Below are 16247 nucleotides of genomic sequence, written 5' to 3' on the forward strand. Positions count from 1 at the left end.
TATATATATATATATATATATATATATATATATATATATATATATATATATATATATATATATATATATATATATATATATATATATATATATATATATATATATATATATATATATATAAATGTTAGTGCTCATAAACTTTATAGCGTTTGAGTTTAAATTTGTTTAGGTACTTTTTACATGTGGAGTACAATTATTTGTATTTGTTGTTTGACTTTCGCATAATGGACGGAAGTTTACGCTTAAAACAAAAAATTTTGGTCCGTGGGATTTAATTTTTAAGTCTTTTGCTTAGTTTTTTTGTACATTCCTTTTTTAGTGTTCTAGTCTATTTTTCTTGCTTATGCTGTATTTTCTCGGGTCTTAGCTTATAATTAAGTCAGCTTTTGTTATTAAGTATAGTTTAAGGTTTGTTTTTAATATTTTGTATTTAATTTCTTGTAATGTTTAGCTTTAATGTGTAAAATATTAGGATTCAATGAAGTTTTACCAATTGGATTTAATGTTTTTTTTTAGATATGTTGTTTTATAGTTTTTATATTGTTTTATAGATAAGACCCTTTATCAAAAACCTTGATCAAAAACCCTTTAGCCTTTAGCAGCACATAATACAGCCTACAAACAAAACTCGAGGAAAAAAATGTGAACTAAAAAAAAAATTAATTTTTATTAACCAGTTCCAAATTTTGACCGAAAAACACCGACCATAATAAAATTCATTTCCTAAGAGCGAAAACAAACTGTCCCCTTAAGTGTTATTCCCTATGTTTAATCCCTAATCCACACCTAGGACAGAAGTAGGGGCCTTCAGCCAGCCTTCTAGCCTCTATTTTTTTAGGGGGAATTAACCAGCTTCTTAGATTATTCCTTTTTTCGGTTTCCAGTCTGTCTATGTTGTTTAAACTGTTTTCTCTCGGGTTTTAGTTCATAATTCAGGAGTTAAAGTTTTGAATTATATTGTGTTTTGGTTTTTTGATTAGTATTTGTGTTTTTGTGCCTGAGGTTTGAGTTCATATGTGATGTTTCAACTATTTGTTTGGGCTTATACATTTTAATTAAGGTGCGTTTTAAATTTTTAGTATTTGTTTTTAAGTAAGTTTTCGTTCTATTTTAAAATTTTTTGGATTCAGTGAATTTGAGCCAATAAGATTTTACTTTTAAGCCTGCAGGTACCTGTGTGATCATAGTGTGTTTTGATTTAGTTCCATGCAGTTTCTAATTATCGCGATTTTTTTTCCTTAATATGTCTATAGCAGTAGTAGTAGTAGTAGCTGTAAAATTAATTGTAGCTTAAGCTTTAGTGGGATCAGTAGTAATAGAAGTAGTAATAATAGTAACAATAGCAGTAGTATGATTAGAAGTAGCAGCTTTAGGGTGCACATATTTTCTGTTGGTTAGTTCAACTTACCTCACAACAAGCCCTGTTAGTTTCAACTTCACTCACCAAACTTTTCCTAAGATATTGCTGCTGTGTCTTGTTAACAGCCTGCAAACAGAGGGATTGTTATGATTCAGTTCATATTCCCCCTTCAAAATTTCATTAAAGTTTCACCTTCATGACCTTAGGAACAGTTGTAGTACTAGTCACAGTAGTAGTAGTGATAATACCAGCATCACCAGTTGTAATACATCCATGATCTTTCTTCTGACACGTAACTTTCATCTGGCTACTAACAGCAATAAAATATAATAGCGGCAGTACTACTAGCAGCAGTAGTATTAACCAATTGGTCAATTGAAAATCCCTCCCATCAAGTCCTGAAAGTTTGAATTTAATACAATTAGCCATTGCTATGACATTGCTGATATGTCCTTTTGAAAACTTGCATGTTCATATACCTCATGAAATTTTTATCTCAATGTTCGTAGCCCTACAAGTAGTTGCAATTGATGTAGTGGCAGCAATAGTAAATGTAGCAGTAACAGTAGCATTAGCAGTAGCGTGCACATATTTCCTTTTGGTATGATGATCTGCCGCTTTTACCTATTCTCTGAAAGTGTCAACTTAATACCTGAATCAATTCTTAAGATATGCTATTTTTACAATGTGCATGCACATAGCGTCTGTTGATTTAGTTCAAATTCCCCTTAATACTTTAAATTGAGTAGGATAGTAATAGTAGGGATGGTAGTTGTAATAACATCGATAGCCTGAAAATAGTGGCTTTTCAATCATCTTCTTTATCATTTCCTGAATTTTTCAGATTAATATACACAGTTATTCCTGTTTTGTACCCTTTTGACAATCCTTATATATAAACGTGTTTTGATTTAGTTCAACACTCCCCTGAACATTCTCTGAAAGGCTCAACTGAATACCCTTTGTCTTATTGCAGTCCATACATGTATACTTTTCTCAGTAATTAAAAAATAAGCAAGTTTTTCTAACGGAAAATAATGAGCGAAATTAAAGCTTAAACGAAAATTAATTATTCCGTTTATGAAAGGGGCTGTACTCTCCTCAACGCCCCACTCTTTAAGCCAAAGTTTGGAATCTTTCAAACAACTCTATTTTATAAGACAATTAAAAACTTAACCGTAAAGATTAGGGCGTTGAGGATTCTGTCCCAATTCTTTAAGAACTGTTTGCTCTCCAAAACACTGTTTGTTTAATTAGAATAATAAAACGTTTTTTTTAAGTACTCAAAAATTTTCGAATCAAGAATTAGGTGTTGAGGAGGAGCAACCTCCCTCATATATGTAAACATTTCTGATAGTTTTAAGTAGTAATGTTGCTCCTTATTTTGAGTTGAAAAAACTTGTTATTTTCGTTTAATAATATATTGGATTGAACATTTCTTTTGTTGGGTTCTAGTCTGTTTATGTTGTTTTAGCTGTTTTCTCTAGAGTTTTAGTTTATATTTAAGGGGTCAAAGTTTTCAATGTATTGGGTTTGAGTTTTATGTTTTTTTATGTGAGGTTCGAGTTCATATATGATGTTTGAACTATTGTTTGTGGGCTGATGATTTCACATTAAATTTCGTTTTTAGTTTTGGTATTGGCGGTTTTTGCTTCTTTGTGTGTGTTTGCTTAAAGTGTTCATTTGTTAGATTTGTGTTTTTGCATTCACATTTTTCTGTATTTCGGTTTAGTTTTTGTATTTAGATTTAATGTTGTACTAGTATTTAGTTTCGTCTCTAGGGTTTGAATTGTGTGCTTTGCGTTTAACTTTCAACTTTAGGAGGTATTCGATTGTGCGCGATGTTTTTATGATTTTGTATGTTTTGATTTTTTCTGTGATGGTCCAACATTTTTATGTGTTGTCAATTTTTTCTATTAAATTTAATTTTATTTTACTTAGGGTATAACATATAGCGTTTGTCAGGTTTTAGTTTCCTTGATTGAGGCCCTAGGGCTCATTTTTTAATAGTTGAAGTCTTAGTCTTATTTTAGTTTGTAACATTTTGAGTATAGAGCTTGAAGTTTTAGTTTTAAATTGTGCGCCTTGGTGTAAAGATTTTGTATGTGCGTAAATTTTTTCTGTGATTGGATGAAATTTTTATGTATAGTCAATTTTTGGCATTTAGAATTAATTTTTGTTTTGTGTTAGGGCATAACAAATATTGTCAGGTTTTAGTTTCTTTTTTTGAGGCCTAGTGCTTAGGTTTTAATATTTGGAGTTTAATTTTTTTTTTCTTTCGGTGGGGACCTTTTTGAGTAAGATAGGTATATCAAAATTTAGATCGGTTGTCATGGTTGGTTAAAAACATGAAAGAAAAAAGGCAGAAAGGAAAATGGTAAAGAGCACAAAAACGGCTTGGGATTGTTTTTCTCTTTGGTTAAAGCTAACATTTATTATATTGTTGTTTTATGGGAAGTTAACTTTGTTTAATTTAGATTTTCAGGTTTTTCAGTGTCTGAAGTTTTGTGCATATGGTTTAAATTGTATTTTGCCAGTAATTTCTATACTATAGAGGTTTTATGGGTTCATTTTTGTTTTGAGCTTTTTGTATTTAGCTTATCTTTTTTAGCGATGAATTACAATTTTTAAGTGGAAGTCTCCAAAACACTGTTTGTTTAATTAGAATAATAAAACGTTTTTTTTAAGTACTCAAAAATTTTCGAATCAAGAATTAGGTGTTGAGGAGGAGCAACCTCCCTCATATATGTAAACATTTCTGATAGTTTTAAGTAGTAATGTTGCTCCTTATTTTGAGTTGAAAAAACTTGTTATTTTCGTTTAATAATATATTCTAGTCTGTTTATGTTGTTTTAGCTGTTTTCTCTAGAGTTTTAGTTTATATTTAAGGGGTCAAAGTTTTCAATGTATTGGGTTTGAGTTTTATGTTTTTTTATGTGAGGTTCGAGTTCATATATGATGTTTGAACTATTGTTTGTGGGCTGATGATTTCACATTAAATTTCGTTTTTAGTTTTGGTATTGGCGGTTTTTGCTTCTTTGTGTGTGTTTGCTTAAAGTGTTCATTTGTTAGATTTGTGTTTTTGCATTCACATTTTTCTGTATTTCGGTTTAGTTTTTGTATTTAGATTTAATGTTGTACTAGTATTTAGTTTCGTCTCTAGGGTTTGAATTGGGTGCTTTGCGTTTAACTTTCAGCTTTAGGAGGTATTCGATTGTGCGCGATGTTTTTATGATTTTGTATGTTTTGATTTTTTCTCTGATGGGCACAGAAAAATTACACTGACAACAAAAATTAAATTTTTTTTGTTGTCAGTATGTAAAATTGTTTGCTAATCTGGTTTAAATCTCCTTAATTGAGGTTTGCTGGTCATTTTTGTATATTTTAAGTTTTTTTCTTTAGTATATAATTATAGTATATAATTATATAGAGTATATAATTACTATATATGGAGTCTAAGTTTTCATGAGAAGTGTTTAATCCTTCGTATATACACAGGTGCTACTAGTGGGAGGGTATTACGGTGTCTGGTCTAATTTTAAGGGGTGGACAGGGCTGGCTGGGTACAACCTTCACACAGCGACCCTATTTTCACGAATCTCAGTGCACAACTAGCAGCGCATTCCGGAGATCATGAATCAGACATGCCCTATAACTGTAAGTAATGAGTGACCCGGCTCAATAGTGAACGAAACTCTAAAAAAAAAAAAAAATTTGATACCAAAAGATACATCCAAAAAATGAGATTTTATGTTGATTTCAAATGTATACATTTCATCAAGTTTAGTCTTACCCATCAAAAGTTACGAGGTGAAAAATTTGCCTCATTTTAAAAAAAGGGGAAAACTCCTTATGAACGGTAGAATCTTAAATAAAAAAAAAAAACACCATCAGATTCAGCGTATCAGAAAACCCTACTGTTGAGGTTTTAAGCTCCTATCTGAAAAAAGATGTGGAATTTGTATTTTGTATTTTAATAAAGGTTGCAAGTCTGAGAAAATTTGCCTGATTTTTTAAAAATGTGGTAATACACCTTTAAAAGACATATAATGATTAATGAAAATCACACTGTCAGATTCAGCGTATCAGAGAACCCTACTTTAGATGTTTCAAGCTAAATGTGGAATTTTGTATTGTTTGCCAGAATAAAGATCACGGATGCGTATTTATTTGTATCGTTTTTTGCTAGGGGTGATCGTATTGACCCAGCGGTCCTAGAATATTGTGAGAGGGTTCATTTAAATGAAAATTAAAAGTTCTATTAACATTTTTAAGTGACCAAAAAATCGAAGGACAGTTAGACCCTCCACTCACGTCCTTTTTGTTTTTCAAAAGGGTCCAGTTAAAATTTTGAAATAGTTATTTTAATCAGCATAGTTGAAAGATCGATGATATATGTCTTTGGAAGTATCATGGCCTCCCTCACACCCCGTGGGGAAAGGTCTTCAAGTTTCAAAATTCGTCAATTGTTTACGTATAGTATTTTCTTTATTTGGAAGTATGCCTACATTTTTTGGTGGAGGTTTTACTCTAGAGGTTTTAAGCTCCTATCTGAAAAAATGTGGAATTTGTATTTTTCAAACAGTTCGTGGTACCGAACTGTAAGTAAGGAGTGACCCGGCTCAATAGGAACTGAGACCCTAAAAATGAAGTTTTAGTTCCAGTAGATATTTAAAAAGACTCGAATCCTTATGCTGATTTTAAATATGTAAATTTCATTAAGTTTAGTCTTACCAAACAAAGGTCGCAAGTCTGAAAAAATTTGCCTGATTTTTAAAAATGCGGGAATACCCCTTTAATAGACATATAAACTTAATGAAAATCATTCCATCAGATTCAGCGTATCATTGAACCCTTCTTTAGAGGTTTTAAGCTCCTATCTGAAAAAAATGTGGAATTTGTATTTCGTATTTTAACAAAGGTTGCAAGTCTGAGAAAATTTGCCTGATTTTTAAAAATGAGGGAATACCCCTTTAAAAGACATATAATGATTAATGAAAATCACACCGTCAGATTCAGCGTTTCAGAGAACCCTACTTTGAATGTTTCAAGCTAAATGTGGAATTTTGTATTGTTTGCCAGATGAAAGATCACAGATGCGTTTTATTTGTATCTTTTTTTCCTAGGGGTGATTTTATTGACCCAGCGGTCCTAGAATATTGTGAGAGGGCTCATTAAAATGAAAATTAAAAGTTCTAATATTATTTTTAAGTGACCAAAAATTGGAGGGCAAAACGCCCCTTTGTCTTCTCAAAATGGTCAAATCAAAATTTCAAAATAGCCATTTTGTCCAGCATAGTTGAAAGATCGATGATATATGTCTTTGGAGATATCATGAACCCCCTCAAACCCCGTGGGGCAAGGTCTTTAAGTTACAATATTAGTCAATTGTTTAGGTATAGTATTTTTTTTATTTGGAAGTATGCCTACATTTTTCGGGGGTGCGGGAGTTTCTGCAGATGGATTTTCCACACGAGGATAATTTTTCTTGGGGAGGGTAATTCATTAAATTTAACATAAAGTTTCGTTTTAAATTTTTAGAATTTTAAATTTTAAGTTTTTTAGTGTTTTAAGTTCTTGTGTATAGTGTTTAAATTGTGTTTTTAGGTATTGGAACATTTCGATACATTTTTTGGATGTCTTTAGGATTTAATTAACTTTTTTTTGGGAAGGGGGATGGCTTAACCAGTTTCTTAGATATGGCTCACTTTTAGATATTACCCATTTTTATCGTTTTTTTTTAGTTTTTAGGTATCGGAACAATTTGATAGATTTTTTTGGTTGTTATTTGGTTTTATTTTTTGTTTTGGGAAGGGGGAAGGCTTAACCAGTTTCGTAGATATGGTTTACTTTTAAACGCTAGTTATTTTTATGTTGTTTTATTTTTTAGGTAATGGAACATTTTTAATAGGTTTTTTAGCTGTTTCTTGGTTTTAATTTTTTTGGAGGGAGGGGAAAAATTAACCATTTTCTTTGATATGGTTTACTTTTAGACGCTACCTATTCTTATGTTTTTTAGTTATTAGGTATTGGAACATTTTGATAGATTTTTGTTTTTGTTTTCAGGTTTTAATTTTTTTTTTTTAGAAGAGAGAAGGCTTAACCAGTTTCTTAGATATGGTTTACTTTTGCACATTACCTAATTACCTAAATTACCTAGTTACCTAATTACCTAATTACCTAAGATGTTTAAACTATTGTATGAGTTTATGGTTTGGCAATACATTTCGTTTTTGAGTTTATGCTTTCACATTAAGTTTCATTTTAAGTTTTTACTATTGGCGGTTTTGTTTTTGTGTGTGTTGGTTAAAGTTTTCATTTGTTAGATTTCTGTTTTTGCATTCCCATTTTTAGTATTTCGTTTTAGTTTTGCATTTAGATTTAAAGTTTTGCTAGTATTTGGAGTTTTTCTAAAGCGTTTGAACTTTGTGTTTTGCATTTAACTTTCGGCATTAGGAGGTATTCGATTGTGCGCGTTGGTCTTAAGATTTTGTGTGTTTTAAATTTTCTGTGATGAGCTGAAATTTTTATATGTTGTCAATTTTTGAACTTAGATTTAATTTTGTTGTTGTTAGGGCATAACATATTGTGTTTGTCAGGTTTTAGTTTCCTTCATTGAGGCCTAGGGCTTGGGTTTTTATATTTGAAGTTTATTCTGTTTTCGTGGAGTGGGGACCTTTGGGAGTAAGATGGGTATCTCAAAATTTTGATTCATGTTCATGGATTGTTAAAAAAAATTCTAGAAAGAAAAGAAAGGAAAAAACATAAACGTGTTTTTGGTTTGTTTTTGCATTTGGTTAAAGCTTGCATTTATTATATTTTTGATTTATTGGATGCTAAGTTTTTAAATTTAGATTTTTTTTTCTTTTGTGTTTGAAGTTCTGGTGTATAGTGTTTAAATTGTGTTTTACATTTAAATTTCTATACTAGAAAGGTTTTGTTTGTTTATATTTGTTTTGAGCTTTTGTATATTGCTTAACTTTTTATTGTAATGGGCTAAAATTTTTAAATGGAAGTAATGGGTTTTGGAGTGTAGAATTTTTTTTCAAAATCTGGTTTTAATAAAATTAAAATCTTCTTTTTACATCTGTTCTTTTATGATGACGGTGGAGATGAGAATGTCATTACAATGGACTCTAAGTTTTCTTGGGAAGTTTTTAATCCTAGGCGAATACATAATAGCTTCTAGTGGGAGGATATTAGGGTGTCGGATCTAATGGTAAGAGGTGGAGGGGCTACCGATACACAACAATCACATGGTGGCCCTGTTCTCACAATTTTCGCTGCCCAATTGGCAGTGCATTCAGCAGATAATGGATCAAATATACGCTCTTTTCTCATTTAAATAAACACGCATCCGTGATCATTCTTTTGGCAGAAAATAAAAAATCCATATTTTTGGAGATATGAGCTTGAAACTTTTAAAGTAGAGTTCTCTGATACGCTGAATCTGGGATTTTCATTAAGATTCTGTGAATTTTAGGGGCTGTTTTTCCCGTTTTTTAAAAATGAGGCAAATTTTCTCAGGTTCGTAACTTTTGACGAATAAGACTAAACTTGATGAAACTTATATATTTGAAATCAGCATTAAAATAAAATTCTATTCTTTAGATTAATCTATGGTATCAAATTTTCGTTTTTTGGAGTTTCGGCTGCTGTTGAGCCACTTCTGTTTTCACCTATAGATGCTACCTATTTTTATGTTTTTTTTTGTTTTTTTTTTAGTTTTTTGGCATTGGAACATTTCGATAGATTTTTTTGGTTGTTTTTTGGTTATAATTTTTTTTGGGAAGGGGGAAGGCTTAACCAGCTTCTTAGCTTTGTTTTACTTTTAGATGTTACGTATTTTTATGGTTTTGTTTTAGTTTTTAGGTATTGGAACATTTCGATAGATTTTTTTGGTTATAATTTTTTTTTGGGAAGGGGGAAGGCTTAACCAGTTTTTTAGATATGGTTTACTTTTAGACATCACCTATTTTTATGTTTTTTTTTTAGTTTTTAGGTATTGGAACATTTCTATAGATTTTTGTTTTGTTTTTAGGTTTTAATTTTTTTTTGAGAAGGGGAAAGGCTTAACCAGTTTCTTAGATATGGTTTACTTTTAGACTTCCCCTATTCTTATGTTTTTATTGTTTTTAGGTAATAGAACATTTCGATAGATTTTTTTTTTGTTTTTAGGTTTTAATTTTTTTTTGGGAAGGGGAAGGCTTAACCAGTTTCTTAGATATGGCTCTTACACGTTACCTAATTTTATGGTTTTCTTTTAGTTTTTGGGTATTGGTACATTTTGATTAATGTTTTTTGTTGTTTTTGGGTATTTTTTTCGGAAGATAGGGGGGGGGGGAGTTTATCAGTTTATTAGACATGGTTTATTTTTTAGTGTTATATTGTTAGACACGGTTTGTTGTTTTTAGGTAATAGAACATTTCGATAGATTTTTTTTTGTTTTTAGGTTTGAATTTTTTTTTTTGGAAGGGGAAGGCTTAATCAGTTTCTTAGATATGTCTCTTACACGTTACCCAATTTTATATATATTTTTTTTTTTTTTAGTTTTTGGGTATTGGTACATTTTGATTAATGTTTGTTGTTGTTTTGGGGTATTTTTTCGGAAGATAGGGGGGGGGTATCAGTTTTTTAGACACGGTTTATTTTTTAGTGTTTGAGTTACAATTTTCGTAGCTAATGCATATGTTTTGTATGTAGGATTTTTTATTATTAATACTGATTGTTTGTTTAGTTACTTTTTATATGTGGAGTATAATTTTCTTATTTGATAGATAGATAGATAGATAAGTGTATTTCAAAATCTCAGTGTATCGACAAATCTCAGTGCTCAAACAGCAGCGCATTCAGCAGATCTTGAATCAGATATGCCTTCCTGTCTCAGTTAAATAAAATAAAAACAAGTTTTCTCAACTGAAAGTAAGAAGCAACATTAAAAATTAAAACGGACAATTTTTTTTACGTATATGATGCGGGTTGTATCCTCCTAAATACCTCAATCTTTACGCTAAAGTTTTTTAGTACTTTTAAAAAAGGTTTTCATTAGTCTAGTTAATCGAGCATTGTGTTCCAGGAGTCGTTCTTAAGGAATCGGGTCAAAGTTCAAACTATAGCGTAAAGAGCGAGGTGTTAAGGAGGAGGCAACCCCCTTCATATACATAATAATTTCTGTTCATTTTAAGTTTTGATGCTTCTCCTTACGTTCAGTCAAAAAGACTTTTTTAATTTAATTTCTGATCGTTTTTTAAATAATCCAAGGAAATCTGGCCTTGGGTTTCTTAGCGGTCCGTTTACGTATAGTATTTTTTTTTTTATTTGGAAGTATGCCTACATTTTTCGGGGGTGCGGGAGTTTCCGCAGATAGATTTTCCACACGAGAATAATTTTTTATGCGGAGGGTAGTTCCAAGGTGGTAAATTTTTCCGAAGAAATTTTGCACTAGGAGAATTTGCCAGAATTCCTATCGGAAATTCCTCTTATGGATTGCTTTCTCATTCCCGATTCAATTTTGCAAGTGGAGATGTTAAGTATATTTTTCCGGGTTAAAATTTTCTCAAGGATTGAATGATCTAGAGAATAAATTGGTGGGGAGGAGGTATTTATCCATTGTGGTGTAGCCAAATTTCCTGGTATTACGTAAAAAGCGATCAGAAATTAGATAGAAAAACAAGTTTTTTCAATTTATAGTAAGGAGCAACACTAAAACTCAAAACGAAATATATAATTACTTATCTCAGGGTGTTACTCCTTCTCAACACCTCGCTTTTAAGCTAAAGTTTGAATATTGTACCAATTTATGTTTAAGGGGTCAAAGTTTTGCGATGTATTGAGTTTGAGTTTTTTAGATTAAGTTTGGTTTAAATTAGGTTTCGTGTTTTTGCGTGTGAGGTTCGAAATCATATATAATGTTTTACTACTGTGTTTGGGCTTATGTTTTCACATTAAGTTTCGTTTTAAATTTTTAGTATTGGAGGTTTTTGTTTTTTTGTGTGTGGAGGTTAAAGTATTCATTTGTTAGATTTCTATTTTTGCATTCACATTTTTGGTATTTCGATTTAGTTTTTGTATTTAGATTTAAAGTTTTTCTTGTATATGGAGTTTTTCTAAAGCGTTTGAATTGTGAGTTTTGCATTTAACTTTCGGTATTAGGAAGTATTCGATTGTGCGCGTTGGTTTTAAGATTTTGTGTGTTTAATTTTTTCTGTTATGAGCTGAAATTTTCATCTGTTGTCAATTTTTAAACTTAGATTTAATTTTGTTGTGGTTAGGGCCACATAGTGTTTGTCTTGTTTTAGTTTCCTTGATTGAAGCCTAGGACTCTAGGGTTTTTATATTTGAAGTTTAGTTTGTTTTCGTGGGGTGGGGACCATTGGGAGTAAGATGGGTATCTCATAATTTTGATTCATGGCTATGGATTGTTAAAAAAAAATGCTAGAAATTAAAGAAAGGAAAAAATATAAACATGTATTGGGTTTGTTTTTGCATTTGGTTAAAGCTTGCATTTATTACATTTTATTTTTATGGGATGTTAAGTTTTTAAATTTAGATTTTAAGTTTTTTTAGTGTTTGAAGTTCTTGTGTATAGTGTTTAATTTGTGTTTTTAGGTATTGGAAAATTTCGATACATTTTTTTGGTTGTCTTTAGGTTTTAATTAACTTTTTTTTGGAAAGGGGGATGGCTTAACCAGTTTCTTAGATATGGCTAACTTTTAGATATTACCCATTTTTATGTTTTTTTTTTGTTTTTAGGTATCGGAACAATTTGATAGATTTTTTTGGTTGTTTTTGGTTTTATTTTTTGTTTTTGGAAGCGGGAAGGCTTAACCAGTTTCTTAGATATGGTTTCTTTTAAACGCTAGTTATTCTTATGTTGTTTTATTTTTTAGGTAATGGAACATTTTTAATAGATTTTTTAGCTGTTTCTAGGTTTGTTTTTTTTTGGGGGGGAGAGGGGGAAGAATTAACCATTTTCTTAGATATGGTTTACTTTTAGACGCTACCTATTTTTATGTTTTTTTAGTTACTAGGTATTGGAACATTTTGATAGATTTTTGTTTTTGTTTTTAGGTTTTATTTTTTATATTTTTTTTTTTTTAGAAGGGAGAAGGCTTAATCATTTTCTTAGATATGGTTTACTTTCAGACATCACCTATTTTTTTATTTTTATTGTTTTGAGGCAATAGAGCATTTCCAAAGATTTTTGTTTTTGTTTTTAGGTTTTAATTTTTTGGGGGGAAAGGGGGAAGTCTTAACCAATTTTCTTAGATATGGTTTACTTTTGCACGTTACCTAATTTTATGGGTTTTTTTTTTATTGGTACATTTTGATAGATGTTTTTTGTTGTTGTTTTTTTGGAAGACATGGGGGTTGGGGAGGAGGCTTTATCAGTTTCTTAGATACGGTTTATTTTTTGTGTTTGAGTTACAATTTTTCGTAACTAATTCTTAGGTTTTTTATTTAGGATTTTTTATTATTAATACTGATTATTTATTTAGTTACTTTTTATATGTGGAGTATAATTTTCGTATTTGATATTTGACTTTCGTATACGGGACGGACATTTGTATTTGTGCCATTAATTTTAGGCCCTTTGGATTTAACTTTTAAGTTTTTTGTTAAGATTTCAACACATTGGATTAATAATTCTTTTTGTAGGTTTTAGTCTTCTTATGTTGTTTTAGCTGGTTTTTTGTGGGTTTTAGTTTATGTTTAAGGGGTCGAAGTCTTATAATGAATTGCGTTTGAATTTTTTAATTTAAATTAAATGTTTTTTTGTGTGAGGTTCGAGTTTCTATAAGATGTTTAAACTATTGTATGAGTTTATGGTTTGGCATTACATTTCGTTTTTGCGTTTATGTTTTCACATTAAGTTTCGTTTTAAGTTTTTACTATTGGCGGTTTTGTTTTTTGTGTGTGTTGGTTAAAGTTTTTATTTGTTGGATTTTTTTTTTTGAAAATCTGGTTCTAATTTGTTTAATTGGGGTTTGGAGATTTTGTTTGGTTATTATAAAATTAAAATCTTCTTTTTACATCTGTTCTTTTATGATGACGATGGAGATGAGTATGTCATTACAATGGAGTCTAAGTTTTCTTGGGAAGTTTTTAATCCTTGGTGAATACACAACAGCTTCTAGTGGGAGGATATTAGGTTATCGGGTCTAATGGTAAGAGGTGGAGGGGCTACCGATGCACAACAATCACATGGTGACCCCGTTCTCACAATTCTCACTGCCCAATTGGCAGTGCATTCAGCAAATAATTAATCAAATAAAAAGAAAACAAATTTAAATAAAAAGAAAACGAATCAAAAAGATAATGAATCAAATTTACGCTTTTTTCTCATCTAAATAAAAAGAAAACGAGTTGTTTCAACTGAAAATAAGGAGAAACATTAGGCCTTAAAACGAACAGAAATTATTATGTATTTGAGGAGGTTTGCCCCCTCGTCAATATATTGCTCTTTACGCTTAAGTTTGAATTTTGTTCCAATTCCTTAGGAATGATCCCTGAATAACAAAGGCCGTTAATTAGAATAAACTGCTGTTTTGAAATTGCTTCTCTAGCGTAAAGAGCAAGGAATTGACGAGGGGATGAACCCCCTCATATACGTAATAATTTCATTTCATTGTAAGTTTTAATTTTACTCCTTACTTTCAGTTGAAAAAACTTCTTTTTTATAGTTTCTTATTGTTTTTAAATAAAGTCGGGAAATCCGATGCCCCCAATTTTCATGGAAAATTTCCTTTTCCAATGAAAAATGCCTCCCTGATCCCCCTCAGAACTTCTGTATACTTCCCAAAAACCATTACTACATGTAAACAGTAGGCAAAGTTCATAATTTGCAGCCCTTCCTCCGGGGACTACGGGGGATTAAGTCATAATCAAAGACATAGTTATCAAGCATTTTGACTATGCTAAAAAAGATAGAAATCTCAAAATTTTGACCTCGTTTTTTCGGGAAAAAATAAGTGTGGGAGGGGGCCTAGATGTCCTCAAATTTTTTTGGTCACTTAAAAGGGCGCTAGAAATTTTAATGTCCCTTAGAATGAGCTCTCTTGGCACGATCACAAGCAGGTTGACACGATCACCCCTGCGAAAATAAACAACAAAAAACAAAATATATAAACACGCATCCGTGATCATTCTTTTGGCAAAAAATGAAAAATCCACATTTTTGGAGATATTAGCTTGAAACTTTTAGAGTTCTCTGATACGCCGAATCTGTGATTTTCATTAAGATTCTGTGAATTTTAGGGGCTGTTCTTCCTGTTTTTTAAACATAAGGCAAATTTTCTCAGGTTCGTAACTTTTGACGAGCAAGAATAAACTTGATGAAACTTATATATTTGAAATCAGCATAAATATACAATTCTTTTCTTTTGATTTATCTATTGGTATCAAATTTTTGTTTTTTGGAGTTTTGGTTGCTGTTGAGCCACTTCTGTTGTCACTTCTTACTAACAGTTCATTACCACGAACTGGTTGATTCTTTTAAGTTATTTCCCTTATCACCTTAATCACTTTATCACTTTAAGTTATTTCCTTTATTCTTTTTATCATCTTCCGTGGTGATAAAAAACGTTACCTATTTTTGTATTTTTTTCTTAAAATTTGGTTGGACGTGTATTTTTCTTTTTTTTGGGGGGGGGGGCTTTAGCGGTCTCTTAGATGCACTTTACTCTATAGTGTTTAAGTTTAAATTGTTTGTAGGTAGTGCTTATGTTTTGTAGGTAGAATTTATTATTATTTATACTATTGCAGCACATTTAAGTTATTTGTTTAGATACCTTTTAAATGTGAATTGTAACTTTTTGTGCTGAATATTTTTTGTTTGAACTGTATTTTTGTTTGAACTGTATTGTTTTGTTGAACTGAATTTTTTTTTTTGAACTGTATTTGGATTGACATTTTTTCGTGTTTTCTGTCTGAGGTGTTAAAATTCTTATATGATGTTTAAGTTATTTTTTATGGGTTTATAGTTTCGCATTAAGGTTCGTTTAAACTTTTAGTATGTCTTCCTATGCGATTTTTAGTTTCAATGTTAAAAATATAGTATTCAATGAATTCTGACCTAGGGAATTTTATTTAAAATTTTTGTTTCTATATGTTGTTATATATCCTTTATATTGTTTATAGATAAGATAAGATTTGTTGCAAAAAACCTGCGAGCTATAACAACACAAAATAAGGCCTACAAACAAAGCTCTAGGAACAAAATACAACTTTAAATGATGTTACCCCCACCCCCTCCAAAAAACACCAAAGTCCATAATTTAACCGACAAATATCAATAATAATAAATTCGATTCCTAAGAACGATAACAAGGTATTCCCTCTAAGGTGATTCCTTATGTTTTGTCCCTAAATGAAGAATTTTACATAACTATTTAATAGCACATATGATGCTCTCAGCTATCCACTCAATTAAACATTATTCGCTGCCAATCACTCGTCAGAAACATTCATTCTGCAAATTTTCATTCTCTCATCCACACCAAGGGCAAAAGTAGTGGTAATCCGCCAGCCTAGATTTTCCCCAAAAATTCCTTTTGTCATCTAAATCAAAACTATCCCTTCTTACCAACAATAAATTCCTCAAATCCTCTCCATTCGACCCAAATTAAAAAAAAAATCTTCCCTCCGACACTCTTTACCTTGGGTGTAAAACCTAAAAGATTTAGATTTATTTTTATCAGCCTTTCACTCATATATTTATTTTCCATTTAGGGCTCGCGAGACCATCCATACTGATATTCTTTCATCCATTGGGCCTTTTCCTTCGTTCCTTATCTCCGAAAGGCCACAACGGTCCAAAATTGTCCAAGTCTGGTTCGGCCCGGAATCATGTCCTTCAAACTCTACAAATAGGCTGACTTAAGAAGCC

At 30.9% G+C, this 16247-nt stretch overlaps 1 long non-coding RNA gene across 1 annotated transcript in view; it reads left to right on the plus strand.

The window, feature by feature from the left end:
- Positions 1-2672: 2672 nt before the first annotated feature.
- LOC136034637 (uncharacterized) overlaps positions 2673-16247 on the plus strand; it is a 31063-nt gene continuing 17488 nt past the window's right edge. Inside the window, exon 1 of the long non-coding RNA XR_010619219.1 lies at positions 2673-4699. This is a non-coding gene — a long non-coding RNA (uncharacterized LOC136034637). The remainder of the gene's footprint in view (positions 4700-16247) is intronic.

The sequence above is a fragment of the Artemia franciscana genome, chromosome 13 (genome assembly GCF_032884065.1).
Source record: "Artemia franciscana chromosome 13, ASM3288406v1, whole genome shotgun sequence".
Lineage (NCBI taxonomy): Eukaryota > Metazoa > Arthropoda > Branchiopoda > Anostraca > Artemiidae > Artemia > Artemia franciscana.